Consider the following 6,583-nt stretch of genomic DNA (forward strand, 5'->3'; position numbering starts at 1 on the left):
GAATTCATTATACAGTTATGATAAACTGATGATAAGAAAAAAAGGTAGGAGCAGTAGACGCTGATTCAGTGTGTCAGCAGTAACTCTTTGCCTGCCTGCAGTGCATGTGTACTTGACTACCGTTCACTATGGCCCTGACTATGGCAGCTGTCCCCTCAGTCATTGGTTGATTATCCCCCTTAGCTGCCAGCCATTCATTGGTTGATTATCCCCCTTAGCTGCCAGCCATTGGTTGATTATCCCCCTTAGCTCCCAGCCATTCATTGGTTGATTATCCCCCTTAGCTGCCAGCCATTGGTTGATTATCCCCCTTAGGTGCCAGCCATTGGTTGATTATCCACCTTAGCTGCCAGCCATTGGTTGATTATCCCCCTTAGCTGCCAGCCATTGGTTGATTATCCCCCTTAGCTGCCAGCCATTGGTTGATTATCCCCCTTAGCTGCCAGCCATTTATTGGTTGATTATCCCCCTTAGCTGCCAGCCATTGGTTGATTATCCCCCTTAGCTGCCAGTCATTGGTTGATTATCCCCCTTAGCTGCCAGCCATTTATTGGTTGATTATCCCCCTTAGCTGCCAACCATAGTGTCACGCACACTTTCCTTTGTTGCTTGTGTCTAGTCATGTTTTGCAGTGTGTTGTACAGCGGGGGAGGGGAGGGGGGGGGGGGGGGTACCTGATGAGCCAGTCCCTCACCTTGAGAGGAACCCCCCGCGGGTTAGGGGGAAGAATTTACCTGATGCTCCCCAGCGAGTAAGAGGCGACTAACGGATTCTGTTTCTCCTTTTACCCTTGTTTAGTGTTTCTTGTATAGAATATAGTCAATTTTTGTAAAGATTTTAGTCAAGCAGTATGTAAGAAATGTTAAGTCCTTTATACTGGAAACTTGCATTCTCCCAGTAAGGTAATACATTGTACTACGTTGCAAGCCCCTGGAGCAAATTTTTGATTAGTGCTTTTGTGAACAAGAAACAATTGACAAGAGGCTCTATCCCATCTCCCCCCCTTTCCCCGTCGCGATATAACCTTCGTGGTTGAAAACGACGTTAAACACCAAATAAATAAATAAACCTTGAGAGGACACCTCGGGATAAAGGACACCATGAGCTGTCCCTTTATCTATTACAGTGGAACCCCCCCCCCCCCTTTTTTTTAAACCCACTATATATTCTTGCTGATGTGTTATAGGAAAGTGGATAGCATGCATCATTTAAAAACATTTTTTTATCATTACATGTATGTAGTGTGAATGCAATTGTATGACGAGCATACCCCTTGCTCTAAGCTTTCATTTTTTGTGTTTGCATTCAGTATACAATATGTACAAACTTTTATTGTGGATAGAAAGAGATCGATGAGCTACTTTTTTGTTTGTTACTTTGTTTCCTGTCTGTACAATAGTTCTCCCCAAATTCTTTTGTATCTTTTATTGCCAACAAGTATTCCATGTCCCATTATTTTAACAACCACTTTTTCATTGATTGAGACATTTTACCATTGAAGTGTAGTTGTCGGTTTACGAGAAAAATTTGTATGGATGTCAGGTGTATTACTATTAACATGTTGAGTGTGATAAAGTCACTTGTTGAGGTGTGGTGATCATTCATCCTGCAGATAGCATTTTCAATGCTGTACTCTTCATCGATGAATGGAATATGAGACTCCAGACTTCTAAATGGTCCGCGTGTAATTTTTTTTGTATTAGTCATTCCTTGATCTCAGTTGCTGCCATACAACCCCCACCCCCCACCCCGAATTGCCCACAGGTACTGGTAGTGGTGATCATGTCATCATTCATTATTCTTGGTTTTATATAGTCATGTATTTTGAACATTAGCTTCCTTTCCACTTCAAAGAAACTCTGTCGCTTTGTCAAAAGTTGTGGAGGAAAGAATATAACAGGAATTTGTCATGTTTGTAGCCCTGTTGACAGAGAATAAGTATCAGCACATAGAATGATTGACTGCAAATTACTCTCAAACAAAGTGATTTAGTTCTTGTTCAGGACATTCCTTCAATGTCTTTCCGATCAAATCAACCCAGATCATATGCCTCAGCATCTGCCTCTTCTTTGAGGTTGGGCAGAGGCTAAATTAGAGTTGGGGAACAGAGGCAAATGCATTTACCACTCAGACATGAAGAAACCTGTTCAGGTGTAAGACTGTGAAGTGACAGTGTGAGCATCTTACACACACTTGAAGACTGTACCGTATACATGCTGCTGGCAGCTCAGTCACAAGTAACCTTGATCCACAGTGGATCATAGCTCATAGCGCAAAGGGAAACCTGCTGCATATGATATTCAAAAGATGAATGATACATAGTTCACAGCGCACAAGGAAACTTGCAGCACATTTATTCCAAAGATGCCTATAAACGTGATTTTGAAGAAAACTATCCTGACCAGCCTATGGTTCAGTGGTGTGAACTAGACCCCTCCATGAAAAGGACACCTCCCAATACAGGACACCTTCTGTAGACCCTTTCCACATTGTCTTGAATGAAATGAACCTGTCATGACAGGCCACCTGCAATGTAGGGACACTATCAGCTTGGCCCAAGGGCGTCCTTTCATGGCAGGTACCACCCTTATGGGCTTTTGCTCTCTCTGTATGAGTGTATGAGATCAAGGATAGGATTGTATTGTTTGGTTGAATTCAACCTACCTCAGGCACGTCAAAGTTGTTTTGTGATCAAGTACAAGGCCCACAAAGATCGATGCATGTATAACACTTATACATGTACTTATTATTATGACATAAGATTCTGGACTGTTTTAGCACACTTGTGAAATGTAATGCACAATTGACAGCTAGTGTGTGTGTGCTTCTGTGAGAGCATGCAAGCGTGTGTGTGTGTGTGTGTGTGTGTGTGTGTGTGTGTGTGTGTGTGTGTGTTCGACAAATACTTGCTGCCTGGGTGCACAAATATGAATTTCAGTGATTTGGGAGGAAAGTGATAGGGTTACTAAGTAACACTAACAGTAACACAATGATCATAGGTTACAGAACTCTTGCTGTAGGCACAAGTCCTTCTTTACTACAAAAAATCAGAGGATGTTCTGCATTCAGCGCAACATAATATTCTGGTTACTATATTCTTGTTTATACTAAATTATAAATGGTACTCTAAAACGTGCACAATATGGAAATGTCTTATGTGGTGGTTTTTTTTCTCAGCACAACATAAAATACCACAAGAATTGACTACATTTGATCCAACCAAGTACTGGTCCCGTATTGATATAGTATTTACACCCTTTAGTCTAGTCGCGTACTTTGCACTTAACAAAGCTGATTGTATTCTTCTTTTGTTGCAGGATTTTATGTGTATGAATGCGAGTAAAAGTATGGGTCACTGTTCGTAATTGGAATCAGTTTGCATAATACACCCTATCTTGCTTGTAGACACTTCATGACCCTCCACCACGAAATGAGTCACATGTCACCTCGCGCGGTTCTGCGCTAGGCTTAATATAAGCCCGGGGAGTGTTTGGTAACAGTGTGAGGGTTACCTTAGTCACAGGCTTATAACTCAAACAGTTTTTGCTCTTTTCTAAAACGGTTTTCACCACTGGATAGAGCATAAAAAACTCATTAGGAAAATGTAAAAATATGAAAATCATGCAAAGGTGACATGCGACTCATTTTGTGGTGGAGGGTCACATATAATATGTAAACACCAAAGATTTCATTGTCAAATTTCATGTTACATGGCATTTTTATGTGTGAGTTTGTATGTAAGCTCATCCATGTTCATGAGTGTGTGAGTGAAAGTTGATGTAAAATAATTGTGTGCACTTTTTACTCAAATATGAAGACTACATTTTAATTTTCTCCAAAAGGCATCGAACTCTTAGGTTGAAATTCTTGCTATTCAACACACAGATAAAAGACAGTCTGGAACTATTATTTATGTGATCTACATACTGACAGGCAGTGAGTAATAAATAACAGGAGTGCAGCAAAGTCTGACGTCATTGAACCAAAAATTAAACAAGACCCACAGTCTCCCGCAGTGGGGCACTGCGGTTATGAAATTAAAGGCCCCTCCTGTTTTTGGAACCGCAGGAGCTTTCTAGTTTGCTGTTAGGTAGATTTTTGGTTCCTCTTTCCTGTCATGCTCTCTTTTTCTTCATGAATTCTTTTCTTTTTTCTGCCTTCTTGCTCATTCACCTGTATTTTTTCCAAAAATCTCTTCTCTTGCCGCTTGTCTCGCGATTCATGTATAGTTTAATCTGTTAGTGTTCTGATGTAAGTCCAGCAGTAGATAGGTTAAGCCTATTTTAACATACTGGAAACTGGTAATCTTCCAGTAGGTATTAATTTAGTTTTACTAAAGCCTGCTGGGACACAAGTAATGGGTTAGTGCCTTTGTAAACAGGAATCGCTTGACAAGTGGCCCCCTTCATCCCCCCCTTCCTCGTCCTGATATGGCTCTGCGTAGTCGGCTGGACGTTAAGCAACAAATAAACAAACAAACAAAAAGACCCACAGTCAGTAATGTTTGTTTTGTAGAATGGAGATTTTTCTTTTCATGCCTATGTTGTAGTCATTTGGTACAAATCACTGTTAGTGCTTGTTAAAGGTAGCTTACAGTGCCTATGTTGTAGTCATTTGGTACAAATCACTGTTAGTGCTTGTTAAAGGTAGCTTACAGTGCCTCTGTAGTTTCTGTGATAGAAAACAAATGTCAGAAAAATTCTAGATCGAACACATGGTTTACCATTGCCAAACTGATAATAATGTATTGTTGATCAGACCATTGAAAGTCCTGAATTGCTTGTTACGGATATATACAAATGTGTGTATATATATATATACCTTCCTTCCGGCATGACTCATCGTATAATCCACCACAGATCTGTTCATGCTGATACAGGGGATAGAGTATCAAGCCACTTGGACACATACCACCCCCCCCCCCCCCCCACCACCCCGAAAAAAAGACACCATTTTTTTGTTGAATTGATTTTTTTAATTGACACCAATGTCAATCTATGAAATTAATTCAGAAAGAAAAAAAACACGGTCTGCACTGAGAGCATTCAGGCTGTACATTTTTGGCATGTGTTCCAGTTGAAAAATGCTCTCATCCCGCGTGACTGCCGAACAGATGTGTAGTGGTGAGCATGATCATTAAAACATCACCAACGTGGTTTTGATCTTTGATTTTTACGTTGACTGGGCATTTGCTGTAAATAAGAACCCAAACATGTTGCCAAAATGTTGTTTTGTACTTGCACATTGTCATTTGTGAACTTGTCATCGCTTTGTGAATTTGTTGATTTTGTAACCAGGAATGTACGTGTGTATGTGTTTTGATTTTGAACAAAAAGTGTTGGACGAAAATCTGGCTCCTGAGTGTCAAAATTAAAACAAAATTTGCAATGAAATATTTGCACAGTTAATTGCTGCTGACATAATACGCTTGATTGGGAGAAAGAAGAGGATCACAGATTGTTGCTACTGTCCGGGATGATGATGTTGATGATGTTGTTCGTGTAATTACGCTGAACAGTCCAGTGATGTTTTGATGCTTTGTCTCGGATGGCCGAATTCCATACATGTTGTGTACCATAGAATACAAAGACACAAATAAAGTTTCTTTTACAGTCACCTGTTTTCATCTTTATTGCTGGCCGTTTGATATTTTGCATTGGGAACTTCTCTCTATGACGTCTGCTTGAGTTATATGTTCAGTTCTTTGCAGTCCAAAACACACACACACACACACACACACACACACACACACACACACAACGGTGTGAGAGTATCACACACACAATCTCCCTCTTTTTCTCTCATGTAGAATCCTAACAGAAAAGGGTCCTGTGTTGAGATGTACACATCAAAACTAAACTTGGCCAAACAATTATTGCAACAAATTTCAAACCCAAATTAAAGCATTAATTCCTGTGTCATTTCATTAAAACTGTATGCAAGTTAAGGTGTTCACTTAACCTTCAGGATCACCTTTTGGATTAATTTTTTCTTTTACAGGGATCACGTGACCGCCGCTCAAGTAAGGGTACCCTCAAAATCGACCAGACAAAAACGGAAGAGCCGAATGAAAAATCGACAAAAAATCACAATAGGCAAAACTTTCCAACTTTGACATACGAGAAGAAAGTCGACAACTGCATCAGCAGGAATAGCATAGCACGCGAAATACGCAAGGTAGCAAAACAAAACAATCTGTTCAGGGTAGATAATTGGTTTGACTTTCTTCTCGTATGTCAAAGTTGGAACGTTTTGCCTTTTGTGATTTTTTGTCGATTTTTCATTCGGCTCTTCCGTTTTTGTCTGGTCGATTTTGAGGGTACCCTTACTTGAGCGTCGGTCACGTGATCCCTGTAAAAGAAATATTTAATCCAAAAGGTGATCCTGGAGGTTAAGTGAACGGCCTTAACTGGCATATACAGTTTTAATGAAATGACACGGGCATTAATGCTTTAATTTGGGTTTGAAATTTGTTGCAATAATTGTTTGGCCAAGTTTAGATGCCACCCAAATGGGTGATACTCAGCTGCAGGTTTGTTTTGGTTGGAATTGAGATTTGTTGTGATTTCAACCAATCAGACTC

General features: G+C 40.2%; 1 long non-coding RNA gene across 1 annotated transcript; it reads left to right on the plus strand.

The window, feature by feature from the left end:
• Positions 1-651: 651 nt before the first annotated feature.
• On the plus strand, positions 652-5,616 carry LOC138961783 (uncharacterized). Its single transcript, XR_011454306.1, has 2 exons — positions 652-4,585; positions 4,647-5,616. It is a non-coding gene; the product is annotated as an uncharacterized lncRNA (long non-coding RNA).
• Positions 5,617-6,583: the final 967 nt, after the last annotated feature.

Source organism: Littorina saxatilis, linkage group LG3 (genome assembly GCF_037325665.1).
Source record: "Littorina saxatilis isolate snail1 linkage group LG3, US_GU_Lsax_2.0, whole genome shotgun sequence".
Taxonomy (NCBI): Eukaryota; Metazoa; Mollusca; class Gastropoda; order Littorinimorpha; family Littorinidae; genus Littorina; species Littorina saxatilis.